This window comes from Bubalus bubalis, chromosome 12 (genome assembly GCF_019923935.1).
Source record: "Bubalus bubalis isolate 160015118507 breed Murrah chromosome 12, NDDB_SH_1, whole genome shotgun sequence".
Taxonomy (NCBI): domain Eukaryota; kingdom Metazoa; phylum Chordata; class Mammalia; order Artiodactyla; family Bovidae; genus Bubalus; species Bubalus bubalis.
In genome coordinates this window covers 69,417,700-69,435,857 of record NC_059168.1, presented here as the reverse complement: position 1 = coordinate 69,435,857, position 18,158 = coordinate 69,417,700, and positions in this window count along the sequence as shown.

Sequence of the window (18,158 nt, the reverse complement as noted above, 5' to 3'; positions counted from 1 at the left end):
CAGGGGTCCCTGGGAGATAGGAGCATAAATTCGGTGTGGGCGAACACAGGCGCTTACTCATGGATGCTGCTCTCACTTGCCCTGGGGAGATCCCAGTGTGCGTCAAGGAGCTCCAGAGAGCTGCCCGGATATGAGCCCATCACCAGGGCCTCACTGGGGATGAGTGTGCCCTGGTCTGTGTGTGTCATGCCAGGTGAAGTCAGACGCAAGCAGAGAGGGAGCAATCAGTGCTTCCTGTACTCAGGGCCTGGCAGTCTGCGGGCAGTCATGACCCAGGATACTACAAACAGCCTGCAGTGGGACATAAGTGAAGAGTCCAGTCAGAAAGCTCTACAGCAGTAACAGCCCAGAACCCAAGGCTGCAGCTGAGGCTATGGGCTCTGAACAGGGCAGATGCTGCCACCTCCTGGCCCCCGCTCAGTCTGAGCCAGCCATAGCAGTCTTTTCTTGGATCTGGAATCTCAAATCATGAATTCTGAAGAGTTTGATCTAAAGGAGACCCCAGAGATTATCCAATCCTTTCTCCCACTGTGCAAAAGGGGAAACTAAGCTCCTTAGATGCTGCCAGGCTCCCACACATACAGCCTAATATGTGGCAAAGCCACAGTCAAGCCCAACCTAGTGCTTTCCCTTTCTCTAAGCACCTTGCTAGTTTCCTGCTTCTTTAAGCCAAACCACTATATCCAGTAACCCTGACTGCTGAGGGAGGTGAGGTTTGTAGAATGATCTTTGTAAGAAAAGCAGCTGGCTACCATTCAGTGCTGTAACCATCTGCCTCCTCCACGCTTAACCTTCTACTAGAGGGAAACAAACACTGGCCAACAAAGAGTGCTTGCTGCTTTCCAGAGAAGAGTAGAGAATGCTCCACAAATGCACATTTTACTCTCCAAAGCAAACAAGCATCCTATAGAAAAAGGTCCTATCTTCCTGATACCAGACCTTGTTGACTTTACAGTTTCTTTGTTCTTCTCCTTTAAAATTTGTTTGGAGTATGGACAAGATGGCAGAGTAGGAAGACACTGAGCTCATCTCCTCCCAAAGTCACACCAAAATTACAACTATTTACAGAGCAACTAGTATGAGAATGGACCTGGAGACAAGCCAAAAAAAACCCCACAACTAATGATATAAAGAAGGAACCACAATGACATGGGTTGGAGGGGCAGAGACAGTATAGTCAAGACTCACACTCCCAGGCAAGCAACCCACAAAAAGGGAAACAATCACAATTGCAGAGGTTCTCCCTAGCCTGGCAGTCCTGCGCTGGAAGATAACCCCTCAAAACATGTGGCTTTGAAGGGCACAGGGCTTAAATATAGGACAGTCAAAGGGCTGTAGGAAACACAGACTCTACTCTTAAAGTGTGCACACAACACCTCACGTACTCCAAAACCCAGCACAGAGGCAGTGACTTGAAAGAAGCCTAGATCAAACTCACTTGTTGATCTTGCAGAGGCTCCCAGAGAGGCAGGAAGCAACTAGGCTTTCTTCAGGAGACATAAACCAGGTGCCAGTCACTTGGGGGAGACCATTCTAACACAAGTGTACTACTGCTCACACACACTATTTTGGAGTCCTACCTGTAGCCTAAAAGTACCAAGGATTATCTGCCTACCTGTAAGTAAGCATCAGTCCCAAGATGCCCCAGGTTGATTAGTCAGCCACTTGGGGACCCAGCCCCTACCATCAGGGATACACCAGCCCAAGGACCCCACAATGGGCCCTATAGCTGGATACCTTAGGACAGGGCCCTCCCAGCAGCATGCCTAGGGCCTGACCCACCCACCAGTGGGCCTTTGCCAGCCCCAGCCCCTCCCCCAAAGCTCCATATGCAGCCACACGAGAACCTGGCCCTGCTTAGCAGCAGCCCAGCAACCTGCACGTGAGGCAGGCCTGGCAGCTAACTGGGCCAGGAGCTGGTCCCGCCTATCAGTGCACCCAGGAGTCCCCACCAAGACAGGCGGGCCCATGCAGGCCACACACAGAGTGCCCCAGAGCATATGGCCCTCCCCAGAGACTAATACACTGCTGGGCCCCCAAGGACACCTCCTACATAAGGCCATTTCTCCACAACAGGGAGACATAACTGATCTACCTACCACATAGAAATAAAAACAGCACATTGGGCAAAATGAGGAAACAGAGGAGTATATTTCAAACAAAGGAACAAGATAAAGTCCCAAAAGAATTAAACAAAGGGGAGATAATCTACCTAATAAAGAGTTTGTGGTAATAGCCATAAAGATATTCAACAAACTCAAAAGAATGGATGAATACAGTGAGAAGTTTAACAAAGAGTTAGAAAATATATAAAGGAACCAAATGAAACTGAAGAATATAATAACTGAAACAAATAAATATACTTTTTTTAATTTATAAGGAATCAAGAGTAGATTTGAGGATACAGAAGAATGAATCAGCAAACTGTAAGAAGGTATAGTAGAAATCCTAATCTGAAAAGAAAAAGAAAAAAATGTTTAAATGAGGATGAGACTTTTGGGACAATATCAAGCATACTAACATTCACACTATAGGTATTCCAGAAAGAGAAAAGGGAAGAGAACTTATTAGAAGACATAATACGTGAAAACGTTCCTAAACTGGAAAGGGCTAGACTTGCAGATCTAGGAAGCACAGAGAGTCTCCCAAATAAGAAAAGCCCAGAGATCCATGCAAAGAAACACTGTGATTACAGTGGCAAAACTTAAAGAGAAAATCTTAGAAGCAGAAGTCAGATGCAACTAGTTAGTTATGTATAAGGCAGCTCTTATAAGACTGTTGGTCAACATTTTACCAGAAACTTTGCAGGCCAGAAGGGAATAGCACAATATATTTAAAGAGATGAAAGGGAAAGACCCTATAAGCAAGAATACTCTGTTGAACCAGACTATCATTCAGATTTGAAGGAGAAATAAAGAGTTTTAAGACAAGCAAAAGCTAAAACAGGTCAGTAGCACTAAACTGGCTTTAAAAGAAATATTAAAGGGATTTCTCTAACTGGAAAAGTAAAGACCAAAAATACAAATACAAAATTTATGAAAGGAAAAATCCCACTGGTTAATGCAAATATACAGTAAAACTTCCCTTGCAGCTCAGTCTGTAAAGAATCTGCCTGCAGTGCAGGAGACCCAGGTTCGATCCCTGGGTTGGGAAGATCCCCTGGAGAAGAAAATGGCAACCCACTCCAGTATCCTTGCCTGGAAAATCTCATGGACAGAGGAGCCTGGTGGACTGCAGTCCATGGGGTCGCAAAGAGTCGGGCACGACTGAGCAACTAACACTAACAGTAGATCAACCACTTATAAAGCTAACAGAGAAGTTAAAAGACAAAAGTAATAAAATCATCTATAATATAGTTAAAGGATATAGTTAAGTAGTTAAGGGATACACAAAACAAAAATATGTAAAATATAACGTAAAAAACATTAAACATCACTCAGGGGGAGTAAAAATGCAGGGTTGTTAGAATGCGTTCATATTTAAGAGATCAATTTAAAATAACCATATAGATAGACAGACAAAATAGACTTTACAACAAAGACTATATAAAGAAACAAAGAGGACATTACAATAATGATAACTAGATCAATCCTACAAGAAGATATAACAATACAGTAAGTCCCTTTATACAAATCTTCAAGTTGCAAACTTTCAAAGATGCAAGCGTGCATTCAAATGTCCAATCATGTGAACAAGCTCCACCCGTGGCAAAGGTCATGAGGAAGGAGGCTCGGCATACGCAAAGGCGGGATCGAGCCTCAGGAGTCCCCCTGGAAATTCTCGAGCATCTATCCCCAAAACCAGAGTCTGCTTACTTTCTGCTTTGTGCTTTCACCTACACCTCTGACTTTACGGGGGGCTGTCCCCCACTACCTCTCTCTGAAAAAAGAGTTAGCTTACAGCTCCAGTTAATAATTCCTGGGTATGACAGTGTTTCAGCCTACAAACTCCTTTGGAAATCCTCTAGCCTGCCTGAATAGGTTTTTCCGGCCACATGTGATTGTTCAGAGCCTCCCAACTGTGAGAGGCAGGAGATGTTCTAAACTGTCTAAACACAGAGTCCTTTGAGTAGTTAAAAGATTGATTAAAAATTGTATTGGTGAAGGGTTTTTCACTTATTGGGCCAATGTTTGCTGCTAAGTCTCCATATCCCTTACCTACTGTGTCCTTGGCAGTGCATTGATTGATATAATGGGTGTACAGAAATGTAAGTAGTAGCCTCAATGTTTGTAACCTTGGACCCCTGAGTTAATTCTTTTCTTGATTGAGCCCACCTCACCTTTGCCCTATAGGAATGCAACTTTATCCAATGCTTTTTGGAGGCTGGCGCCTGACTTTAGAATAATCACCTTTAGAGAAAAATAAGTTTCTTAAAATGTTAACAGACCTCCTGGCCAAAAGATGATGTAAATCACCTAAACTTTTGCATATGATAAGTTTGAAAGCCTGGCTTCGATTAGGATCAGGAACTGCTATCCTTGCATGACTCCACCCCTTCCCTATTATCCTCTATGCATAACTTAAGGTATAAAAACTACTTTGGAAAATAAAGTGCGGGCCTTGTCCACCAAAACTTGGTCTCCCCATGTCGTTCTTTCTTTCACCTTCTGGCTGAATTTTTCCTCTGAGGCGGGGAAGCTCGTCAAGCCTACTAATTTTTCCTGGGCTTCTAAGATCTGACCGGGGAGGCCTTAGTGTCTCCTCTCCTTCGGGAGAACAGGAGGACGCCTGCGGCCTTTGTAGGTGACGTTAATTCCCTGCTTTGGAATTTTATTCAGCCTCTTTTCTTCACTGAACATTCCTACTGAGCTATCCTCATTCTATTACTCTTTATATCTTTGATGAATATTTAAATAAATAGGTCGCCGACGCCGTCTCTCCTTCGAATACCCTGGATCAGATGGGGCTGGACCCCCGCAAGTTCACGTGTCTGGCATACATTTTCATGTGTATGCATCTTCTAGAAGTGGTTGTGCTTTTCTGTACTTTACTGTACAGTACTATATAGTATAGTATCTTTAGTTCAAGTCCAGGACGTCTGCAAGCAAGTGCAAAAGCAGTGGTGATGCAGCTGGTTCTGCTACCAAGCACCAAACAATAATGATGGAAACAAAAGTGAAAATAATGGAGAGAGTGGAGCAAGGCAAAAAGATGGTAGATATCGCTCATTCTTATAACATGAACTGTTACAACCATGGGCACTAATTCTAAAGAATGAGGACAGTATCATGTAAAGTGTGAAGTCTGCTATGCTGATTATGTCAACAATAATATCAAAGAAGCATGGAAAAGTGATAGACAAAAATGCAGAAATTTATCAATTTGTGGATATAGGATCAGCATTAGGGTCAAGTTCTGCTCAGCTTAATGTCGATTCAGTCAGTTCAGTTCAGTCGCTCAGTCGTGTCCGACTCTTTGAAACCCCATGAATCACAGGACACCAGGCCTCCCTGTCCATCACCAACTCCCAGAGTCCGCCCAAACCCATGTGCATTGAGTCGGTGATGCCATCCCACCATCTCATCCTCTGTCGTCCCCTTCTCCTCCTGTCTTCCATCTTTCCCATAATCAAAGTCCTTTCCAGTGAGTCAGCTCTTTGCATCAGGTAGCCAAAGTATTGGAGTTTCAGCTTCAACATCAGTCCTTCCAATGAACACCCAGGACTGATCTCCTTTTGAATGGACTGGTTGGATCTCCTTGCAGTCCAAGGGACTCTCAAGAGTCTTCTCCAACACCACAGTTCAAAAGCATCAATTCTTCGGTGCTCAGCTTTCTTATATAGTCCAACTCTCACATCCACACATGACTACTGGAAAAACCATAGCCTCGACTAGATGGACTTTTGTTGGCAAAGTAATGTCTCTGCTTTTTAATATGCTGTCTAGGTTGGTCATAACTTTCCTTCCAAGGAATAAGCGTCTTTTAATTTCATGGCTGCAATCACCATCTGCAGTGATTTTGGAGCCCAGAAAAATAAAGTCTGACACTGTTTCCACTGTTTCCCCATCTACTGGCCATGAAGTGATGGGACCGGATGCCATGATCTTCGTTTTCTCAATGTTGAGCTTTAAGCCAACTTTTTGACTCTCCTCTTTCACTTTCATCAAGAGGCTCTTTAGTTCCTCTTCACTTTCTGCCATAAAGGTGGTGTCATCTGCATATCTGAGGTTATTGATATTTCTCCCAGCAATCTTGATTCCAGCTTGTGTTTCTTCCAGCCCAGTGTTTCTCATAATGTACTCTGCATATAAGTTAAATAAACAGGGTGACAATATAAAGCCTTGACGTACTCTTTTTCCTATTTGGAACCAGTCTGTTGTTTCATGTCCATTTCTAACTGTTACTTCCTGACCTGCACATAGATTTCTTAAGAGGCAGGTCAGGTGGTTTGGGATTCCCATCTCTTTCAGAATTTTCCACAGTTTATTGTGATCCACACAGTCAAAGGCTTTGGCATAGTCAATAAAGCAGAAATAGATGTTTTTCTGGAACTCTCTTGCTTTGTCCATGATCCAGCGGATGTTGGCAATTTGATCTCTGGTTCCTCTGCCTTTTCTAAAACCAGCTTGAACATCAGGAAGTTCACAGTTCATATATTGCTGAAGCCTGGCTTGGAGAATTTTAAGCATCGCTTTACTAGTGTATGAGATGAGTGCAATTGTGTGGTAGTTTGAGCATTCTTTGGCATTGCCTTTCTTTGGGATTGGAATGAAAACTGACCTTTTCCAGTCCTGTGGCCACTGCTGAGTTTTCCAAATTTGCTGGCATATTGAGTGTAGCACTTTCACAGCATCATCTTTCAGGATTTGAAATAGCTCAACTGGAATTCCATCACCCCCACTAGCTTTGTTCGTAGTGATGCTTTTTAAGGCCCACTTGACTTCACATTCCAGGATGTCTAGCTCTAGGTGAGTGATCATACCATCGTGATTATCTGAGTCGTGAAGATCTTTTTTGTATAGTTCTTCTGTTCTTGCCACCTCTTCTTAATATCTTCTGCTTCTGTTAGGTCCCTACCATTTCTGTCCTTTATTGAGCCCGTCTTTGCATAAAATGTTCCCTTGGTATCTCTAATTTTCTTTAAGAGATCTCTAGTCTTTCCCATTCTATTGTTTTCCTCTATTTCTTTGCATTGAATGTTGATTCAAGAGAAAGCTAAAAACCTTTATGATGACTTGGAAAAAAAAAATACAGGGAAGAATCAGAGGGCACTTCTTTTAATGGCAGCCATGGCTAGTTTCTGGAGAAGGCAATGGCACCCTACTCCAGTACTCTTGCCTGGAGAATCCCATAGACGGAGGAGCCTGGTAGGCTGCAGTCCATGGGGTCGCTAAGGGTCGGACACGGCTGAGCAACTTCACTTTCACTTTTCACTTTCATGCATTGGAGAAGGAAATGGCACCCCAGTCCAGTACTCTTGCCTGGAGAATCCCAGGGACGGGGGAACCTGATGGGCTGCCGTCTATGGGGTCGCACAGAGTTGGACACGACTGAAGCAACTTAGCAGCAGCAGCAGCAGCAGCATGGCTAGTTTCATCAGTTCAAGGCTAGAGCCAACCTTCATGATGTAAAAGCAAGCAGTGAGGCTGTGAGTGCGGATACAGTAGCGACCTAGGAATTTCCTAAAATGCTTCAAGAAATTATTGATGAAGGTGCAAGTTTACCCAAACAGGATTTTAATGTGGATGAGATAGGACTGTACCAAAAGAGGATACCAGACTGAAGTTATATCCCTAAGGAGGAAAAATTGATGCCAGACCATAAAACAGCAAATTATAGGCTAACTCAGCTGTTTGGTGGAAATATTTCTTGTGAAATGAAGCTAAGTCTCTTTTAGTTTATCATTCAGAGAACCTAAGAGCCCTTACGGAGAAGGCATTGGCACCCCACTCCAGTAGTCTTGCCTGGAAAATCCCATAGACGGAGGAGCCTGGTAGGCTGCAGTCCATGGGGTCGCTAAGAGTTGGACACGACTGAGCGACTTCACTTTCACTTTTCACTTTCATGCATTGGAGAAGGAAATGGCAACCCACTCCAGTGTTCTTGCCTGGAGAATCCCAGGGACGGTAGAGCCTGGTGGGCTGCCGTCTATGGGGTCGCACAGAGTTGGACACGACTGAAGTGATGCAGCAGCAAGAGCCCTTAAAAACAGCCAAGGCCTCCCTTCATGTTGTGTGGAAGAGTAACCCCAAAGCCTGGGTAACACAGGTCATTTTCTAAGACTGGTTTTTCCACCACTTTATCCTGGAGGTAGAGAGATATTGCTTGGAGAAGGACATCCCATTCAACATTCTTTTCTGGGCCACCCCTATTCATGGACAGCTTTCATCTCATTGTAAAAATAGTGCATCTGCTACCACATAACAGTATCACTCATCCAACCTAGGGACCAGGGAGTTATAGCAACTTTCAAGAAATATTACTTATGTCACACTTTTCATCAGGCAGTAAGGGCAGTGATGAATCAGGAACAAACAATCTTGTGACAATTCTGGAAGGACTATAACATCCACAAGGCCATAAAAAAGAACACTGACTTTGCTTGGTGTGAGGTTACAGTCATCACCATGAATGGGGCTTGGAAGGGTCTTTGCTGAAGTTTGTTCATGATTTTTGTGGCTCTGTGAAGGTCAATGAGAAGTCTAAAGAGGTTTTCAGCAACTTAGTGACCTTCAGCAAGAAGCTGGAGCTAGATCTGCAAGAGGACAACTTAACTGAACTCCCTGCTGTAAAACACAGGAAGCTTACTAATCTAGACCTGATGGAATTGGAGGCCCAGAGAAAGGATGAAAAGAAACAAGAGGAAGAAGGAACTGAAGAACCAAAGAGATTCACAACACAGGAAATGACAAGAGGATGTTCTTTATTTTAGGAGACACTGGTAGTTTTTGAGGCACAAGACCTGAAGGTAAAATGGTACATGAAGGTTAAAGTAGCCATTCAGAATGCAATCCAGTATGACCCTGTCATCTATGATGAGAAAAAAAGAGCCACTATCCAGACACCACTGAATTGATTTTTTAAGAGAGTACATAGAATCAAAGCCATCAAGGAGCCAGAAACTGTGCCGTCAATGTCACGTGTGGGTGAGATTGTGGCTTGCCTCCGTCTCCTGATTGCTGATGATCCTTCAGCTCTACCATCTCCCACCTCCTCTCCATCCTACAGTCAGTAAACTCTTCTTGACTGTTCACTTGATGTCAGCCCCTGTAGGCCAGCAGTCGTACAGTACTGTACTTTGCGGGTACCAAACTGTAAAATTAAAGATGTTTTCTTTATTTTTTGTGTTTGTTTTTTATGTATTATATGTGTGAAAAGTATTATAAACCTATTATTATATAGTATTACATAGCCAATTGTGTTATTTGGGTACCTAAGCCAAATCTGTTTGGCTTATGAACAAATAGAACTTGCTCATGTGTAGGAGACCTGCTGTTGTAAATATATATGCACACTCAACAAAGGAGCACCTAAATACATAAGCAAACAAAAACATAAAGGGAGAAATTAACATAACTACATAACAGTAAGGGACTTAAATACCCCTTTACATCAAACCCACACATATTAATAAGGAAACATTGACCTTAAAAAGAAGCACATTATACCAGATGGAGTTAAGACGATAGTTAGATAGAGAACATTCTATTCAAAAACAGCAGAATATTCATTCTTTTCATGTACAGAAAAAAGAAGATCTATTTGTGTCCAAAATAGATCACAAGTACGCCACAAAATAAGTCGCAATAAATTTAAGAAGACTGAAATCATACCAAGCACATCACACCAAGTATCTTTTCTGACCACAATAGCATGAGACTAGAAATCAACTACAAAAAAAAAAAAAAAAAAAAACCTGCAAAAATCCACAAATATATGGAGACTAAAAAATATGTCACTGAAAAAACTAATAGGTCACTGAAAAAAATCACAGAAATGTTTTAAAAATCTAGAGACAAATGGAAATGGAAACATAACAAACCCAAACTCTCTGGGACACAAGAAAAGCAGTGCTAAAATGAAAGCTTAGAGATATACAGCCTATCTCAAGAAACAAGAAAAATCTCAAATAAACCATCTAATCTTACACCTAAAAAACTAGAAAAAAAGAATAAAACCAAAAGTTAGTAGAAGGAAGGAAGTAATGAAGATCATAGCAGAAGTACAGACTCTAAAAACATAGAAAAATGAAACTAAGAGCTAGTTATTTGAAAAGATAAACAAAATTGATAAACCTTTGGCCAGAAAAATGTAAAAAGAGACAGGGACCATATAACAAAAATCAGAAATGAAAGAGGAGATATTATAACTGATACCACAGAAATGAAAAACATTAAAGAGATTATTATAAAAAGAAAATAACAAGCACTGTACATCAATAAAATGGACAACCAAGAGGAAACAGATACATTCTTAGAAACATACAATATTCCAAGACTGAATAAGGAAGAAAAAGAAAATATGAATGGACAGATTGCCAGTAACAAAACTGAATTTGAAAAAAACTCAAACTCGGGTTTGATTCCTAGTCAGAGAATTAAGATACCACATGCTGCGGGGCCTGCAATGCAGGAGACCTGGGTTTGATCCCTGGGTTAGGAAGATCCCTGAAGAAGGAAATGGCAATCTACTCCAGCATTCCTGCCTGGAGAAGCCCATGGACAGAGGAGCCTGGCAGGCTACAGTCCATGGGGTCACAAACAGTCGGACACAACTAAGTGACTAACACACACACATGCTGCAGGGCAACTACTGAGCCCATGTGCTCCGGAGCCTGTGCATGGACAACTAGAGAGTCCACACATAACAAAAGATCTGGTGTCCCAAGGCAAGCAAATAAATAAATAAATATTTTTTTAAAACCCTTAGACCAAAAGTAATAAATTTTAAAGTTCCATTTAAAAAAAGGACCACAAACAATAAGTGCTGATGAGGATATGGAGAAAAGTAAACTTTTACGCATGGTTGGTAGAATATAAATTGGTACAGCCACTGGAAAACACTATGGAGGTTCCTCAAAAAACTAAAGATATAACTACCATCAATTCAGTTCAGTTCAGTCGCTCAGTCGTGTCCAACTCTTTGCGACCCCATGAATCGCAGCATACCAGGCCTCCCTGTCTATCACTAACTCCCGGAGTTCACCCAAACTCATGTCCATCGAGTCAGTGATGCCATCCACCCATCTCATCCTCTGTCGTCCCCTTCTCCTCTTGCCCCCAATCCCTCCCAGCATCAGAGTCTTTTCCAGTGAGTCAACTCTTCGCATGAGGTGGCCAAAGTACTGGAGTTTCAGCTTTAGCACCATTGCTTCCAAAGAACACCAAGGACTGATCTCCTTCAGAATGGACTGGTTGGATCTCCTTGCAGTCCAGGGGACTCTCAAGAGTCTTCTCTAACACCACAGTTCAAAAGCATCAATTCTTCTGTGCTCAGCTTTCTTCACAGTCCAACTCTCACATCCATACATGACCACTGGAAAAACCATAGCCTTGACTAGACAGGCCTTTGTTGGCAAAGAAATGTCTCTGCTTTTGAATATGCTATCTAGGTTGGTCATAACTTTTCTTCCAAGGAGGAAGCGTCTTTTAATTTCATGGCTGTAATCACCATCTGTAGTAATTTTGGAGCCCCCCAAAATAAAGTCTGACACTGTTTCCACTGTTCCCCCATCTATTTCCCATGAACTGACCATATAGTCCAGCAATTCCACTTGTATTTTTCTGAAAAAAACTTAAACACTAATTCTGAAAGATACATGCACTCTTAGTTCACTGCAACATTATCTACGATAGTCAAGATATGGAAGCAGCCTAGGTGTCCATCAGCAAATGAATGGATAAAGAAAATTCTATGTGTGTATACACACACACATATATATATACAATGGAGTACTGTGGCTGTTGTTCAGTCACTCAGTTGTGTCCGACTCTTTGAGACCCCATGGACTGCAGCACACCAGGCTTCCAGGTCCTTCACCATCTCCTGGAGCTTGCTCAAACTCATGTCCATAGAGTCAATGATGCCATCTAACCATCTCATCCTCTGTTGTCCCCTTTGCCTCCTGCCTTCACTCTTTCCCAGCATCAGAGTCTTTTTTAATCAGTCAGCTCTTTGCACCAGGTGGCCAAAATATTGGAGCTTCAGCTTCAACATCAGTCCTTCCAATGAATATTCAGGATTGATTTCCTTTAGGATTGACTGGTTTGATCTCTTTGCAGTCCAAGGGACCCTCAAGCAATTTCTCCAACACCACAGTTCAAAAGCATCAGTTCTTCAGCACTCAGCCTTCTTTATGGTCCAACTCTCACATCCATACATGACTACCGGAAAAACCATAGCTTTGACTAGATGGACCTTTGTTGGTAAAGTAATGTCTCTGCTTTTTAATACACTGTCTAGGCAAAGAGTCGGACACGACTGAGCGACTGAACTGAACTGAACTAAGTTGGTCATAGCTTTTTTTCCAAGGAACCAAGTGTCTTTTCGTATCATGGCTGTAGTCACCACCTGCAGTGATTTTGGAGCCCAAGAAAATAAAGTCTCTCACTGTTTCCATTGTTTCCTCATCTATTTGCCATGAAGTGATGAGACCAGATGCCATGATCTTCGTTTTTTGAATGTTGAATTTTAAGCCAGCTTTTTTACTCTCCTCTTTCACCTTCATCAAAGGGCTCTTTAAATCCTCTTCCCTTTATGCCATAAGGATGGTGCCACCTGCATATCTGAGGTTATTGATATTTCTCTCCCTGAAATTTTGATTCCAGCTTGTGCTTCAGCCAGACCGGCATTTCTCATGATGTATTCTACATATAAGTTAAATAAGCAGGGTGACAATATACAGCACTGACATACTCCTGTCTCAATTGGGAACACGTCCATTGTTCCACGTATGGTTCTAACTGTTGCTTTTTTACCTGCATACAGGTTTCAAAGGAGGCAGGTAAGGTGGTCTGGTATTCCCATCTCTTTAAGAATTCTCCACAGTATTTGTTGTGATCCACACAGTCAAAGGCTTTGATGCAGTCAATAAATCAGAAGTAGGTGTTTTTCTGGAACTCTCTTGCTCTTTCTATGATCCAACAGATGTTGGCAATTTGATCTCTGGTTCCTCTGTCTTTTCTAAATTCAGTTTGAACATCTGGAAGTTCTCAGTTCATGTACTGTTGAAGCCTGGCTTGGAGAATTTTGAGCATTACTTTGCTAGCATGTGACATGAGTGCAATTGTGTGGTAGTTTGAACATTCTTTGGCATTGCCTTTCTTTGGGATTAGAATGAAAGCTAATCTTTTCCAGTCCTCTAGCCACTGCTGAGTTTTCCAGATTTGCTGGCATATTGAGTGCAGCACTTTAACAGCATCATCTTTTAGGATATGAAATAGCTCAGCTAGAATTCCATCACCTACACTAGCTTTGTTCGTAGTGATGCTTTCTAAGGCCCACTTGACTTTGCACTTCAGGATGTCTGGCTCTAGGAGTATTACTAAGTCATAAAAAAGAATGAAAACTTTGCCATTTGCAACAACATGGGTGGACCTAGAGGATACTATGCTAAATGTAACAAGTCAGAAAGAGAAAGATAAATATCATATGACTTCATTTAGATATAGAATCTAAAAAAGCAAATGAACATACATAACAAACAGAAACAGACTCATAGATACAGAAAACAAACAAGTGGTTGTCAGAGGGGAGGACAGTGGAGGAATGAGTAAAATAAGTGAGAAAGATTAAGAAGTACAAACTTCCAGGTACAAATATGAGTCATATGAATGAAATATACATGGGGAATACATCCAATAATATTTCAGTAACTTTGTATGGTGACAGATGGTAACTAGATTTATCACAGTGATCACTTTGCAATGTATAGAAATATTGAATCACTATATTATGTCCCAGGAATTAACAAAGTGCTACAGGTCAATTACACTTCAATATTTAAAACTCCAAAAATATATTGTTAGAACCATTGAAAAACCCCCCATATAGAAGGAATCACCACTTGGAGAAATCAGGTATGCCCAGCAGAACTATTTAGATACCAAGGCTTAGGAGCAGGTGTCACAAAGGAAAAAAAAAAAAAAGAGGAAAAAGAAGGTAAAGAGAGAAGAGGGAAAAGTAAGAGAGGAAAATAGAGAAGGAAAGGAAAGATAGACAGAAGCAACCACTGGGTGCCAATATGGGCCAAAGACTGCTAACCCTTGCCTCAATAAACCTCTCATTCATTTATCAAACATTTTAGGAGGACCACTCAGTCCAAGACATCCTGCATGACCCTAGAGTAGACACAATAAGGAATCACTGTACTCCTGCCTTCAAAGAATATATGAGGTAAAGACATGCAGGAAAGAAACCGTACCAAGCAACTATAACACAAAGTAGAAGGTGATGAGTATTATGGTAAGAAAGACACAGTACTGTGGGAGCCCAGAGGAGGAAGAGGCATGTCTAGTTTGAGGAGAGGAATTAAAGAAGGAAATATCATTTCACCAGTGTTCTAAAATCATGAGGAAAATGGCAGTATGCAAAGATGAGATTTGGGGAAGAAAAAAAAAGACATGAACTAAAAAAGCAGGGAAAGAAGTTATGTGGAAAACAGTGGCTGAAATGCAGGGCACAAAAAGGGAAGCATGGGTGACATGTGGAAAGGCAGAAGTGGAAAAATCAAGGAGAGGATGGTAAACTTGAGTGCCACTCTATGCTATAGAGAACCCCTCCAGGTTCTTAAACAAGAGAAGGATGTGACCAGAACTGCACTTGAGGAAAATTAATCAGTAGCAGAGGAATAGAGAATCTTATTGTAAACACAGCAGCTTGAGGGAGGAGAGGGCATGAGCTCATGGGAAGAGGAGTCTTCCGTCCACCCGGATTTTATTCTGCAATTCAACTGCAAGCGCTGAACAATATGTCCCAATGTTCATACTGCCAGAATTATATCCACCAGTTACTGCTTCCTATGCATTCAATGCCAGGTTTTCTCTCCTATGAGCTGCCCTGGAGAACAATAATAATATCCACAGCTTCCTATGGCCTCCATTCTGTTCCACGGTCTCAACAAAGCATTAAATCTTTGCTCCCAGCTGGATAAGGCCTGTTTCTGAGGGATACTCACCATAAAAAGGCAAAAGCTATTGTTCTGGCACATTTGGGTGCTGGGAGGAAGGTGGTCTAATGGTCACTCCTGCAGATAGACACCCAGGACTCCCTTGCTCAGATGATATCATTTCACCAGTGCTCTAAAATTATGAGGATAGACATGTTCAAACCTGTAGGATAGACATGGAGGGCTTCTCTGACTCAACCCTACCCTGGCCCTCATGAAAAAGTGACATCAAACAACTAAAACAATTAAGCATCTCAGAATGTACAGAGAGAAGATGAAGGAAGCCTGACCATCCTGGGGCCCCACCCAGAACAACTAACTGATCAAACAAACTCACCAAATATCTAAACTTTAATTTTAAATGACTAGGTCCCCCTGCTCACAGCCAGATAATCAAATCCATGTATTGGAAACACAGGTTAGTCTTTTTTGAGTTGGTTTTTTCCCCAGTTAAAAAAAAAAAGAGCTTTTTTCCATGGCATTTTTTTTTAATTTCCTATGCTTCACAGCCTGATTAATGACAGACTCAGCTTCACAAAAATCCAAGGAAAGGAAAGAAAATTAGTGTGAAAGTCCAGCCATTTCAGGTCTCCTCTGGCCTTCCCAAGGTTCAGCACACACTGCTACTCCTGGAGATGACACAGCTTCAGACCTGAGCTGGGCCCTGGGGTCAGGTGTAGGATAAACCCACATGTGTGATTTAGCCAATTATCCTTTCTGTTCTAGCCTAAACATTATCTTGAAAAACCAAGCGGAAATCAGCAGTATTCTACAAACTTCCAACCCTTTGGTTTCTGCCAAGTGGGAGTATAGAAAGCAGGGACTTGAAGTTAAAGGACCAGGATTTAGACTTAAATATGTTCTTTACCAGTAGTGGGACTTTAGCCAAGTCATTTTCCTCTCCAACTTCAGCTTCCTCTTTTAAAAAGGAGCTAACCTCTTTAAAAAGGGATTACTCACAGGCTTTAATAAAACAAAGTGACTTAAGGTACAACAATATGGTATGAAGGCTAAGTGCACCCTCTTCCTACCTGATGATGGGAGAGGTCAGGTAGGTAAAGGGCTTTGAAATCCTTATGAGGACATTAAAAGCAGCATGAAATGGTGAAAACAGCACAGGATTTGGGATCAAGCAACCTTATTTAGGATCGTGGCCCTGTGGTGTTAAACAATTCACAAACTCATTCCAAGCCTCAGTCTCCTCAAGTGTAAAAGCGGATAATGATGCCCACTTCAAAGGGTTTCAAAGGGGCTGATTCCAAATCTCTTAGGGAGAGATTCCTTTGTGGGAAAGCTTCCCTGAGAAGCTCACCTGGGTTATACATAACCTGTAAAGCATGGATATCGCTGGTACCAAGAGCTCAGAGAAGGCAGTGAAACTTCTCTGCATGTGAAAAGAAAAAGGAATTCTAAAAGAAAAGGCAAAGAAAAGCATGAGGGAATGACAGGGGAAAGTTAGGATGATGGCTAGTGGCTTTAACAAACAGAACACAACCTCCTGCCCCCTCTTCCTACCCCACTCCATCATGCCTCAAATCTGTAGGAAAATTACTAATAAAAAACCTTGGTACAAGTGAGGGGTGTGAGTATGTCATGAGGCTGCATTTTACATCTGGCCAATCCAGTGCAACTTAAGACCATGAATCTGCATAAACCGAGAGGAGAGGCTTAGGCCTTCCTTGGGCTCCAGAGGCCCAGGTGACATCACTGTTGTATTATTGTTGTTTCAGTAAGAAAGGGGTATAGCACATCAGAAACATTTCACTCAAATAATTAAATTTCTAAAGAGTGGGCTTAAACCAGGCAGAACTTTAATACCTCGCCATTCCACTCTGCACATTTCCTAGGGAACACAGAATGGCTGGAACACCTGACATGGACATGGAACAATCAGGAGCCTCCTTTCCATTTTCAACCTACTATGAAAATTTGAATGGGGAGAGAATGGGGAGTATCTCTTCCTGGGTCTTAAATGGTAAAGAGGACAGAGCTTCCAAACAGGAGGGAAAAAAAAAGATTAAATTCATTTCAAGAGGAAACAGAACTAAAACTTCATTGGCAGGTTAGTTTTCTGTTGCACCTGTTCTACAGGCCTCCTTCCTTTTGCCTCCATGGAATTTTGCATATTTTATAGATAGTGCCTTGCAAGAGTTTAGCTTTTAATAGGTTGCTTTTGGGCATTTCTCCCAACCTCATTAGGGAACTGCCTAGGAAGTGACACTTTCTCTGGCTGAAGTTCTTTCCAGGATCATAAGCATGCCCAGCACATCCAAGTTCAACACTTACAGTGGACATTGTTTATGTAGCTTGACTAGGAAGGCCCCTGATCTTTCATCTTCACCTGATATCTATAGTCTATTGGACTTCATTTGAAGAACATTATCCATGGTATTACCTGCCAAATTATTCATTCTTTGGGTTATGGTACTAAACTTGTAAGCAGAGGAGTTTTAGATTTTCCATCCTGTCTCAAAGAAAAATGGACAAGGAACACAAGACACCTACAATCCCTCATCCATCATTGCCCACTGGCAGGTGATCTGCTTCAGTTACTCATACAGCACAAAACTCATGCATTTCTCTCTTCTATTCTGTTACCAGGGAGAGATGTGAATCAATAACAACTCTGATGTCAGTGATAGCCAGATGTTGGGCCCTCCCTCTTCCTGTGTAGGTCTCATGTTCTGGCCTCTCCTGGTTCCTTACTGACATTTATTCATAAACCCTAGCTCTGGCTTCCATTCACTTTTCACCTCACGTCCCTAATCCTGGCCTCATCTTCAAAGCTTCTTAGTGCTCTGCTCTAACAGACCAAAATTTCCTTATTTTCTTCAGGGTCTATCTATACTGGGTCACTAATTAACTTCTGGCTCTCCAAGTTACAGAGCTCATTTGCTTACTCACAAGAGACTACCAAGGGAAACCCTTCATTAGCATTCCTGAGCTGCTCATTAGCCACTAGGAGAATCACACCATCCAAACTGTCAAATCCACCAGTCTGCAGGAAGGAAAAATGACTGACTCTACTTGGATTAATGGCCCTTTACCTCCA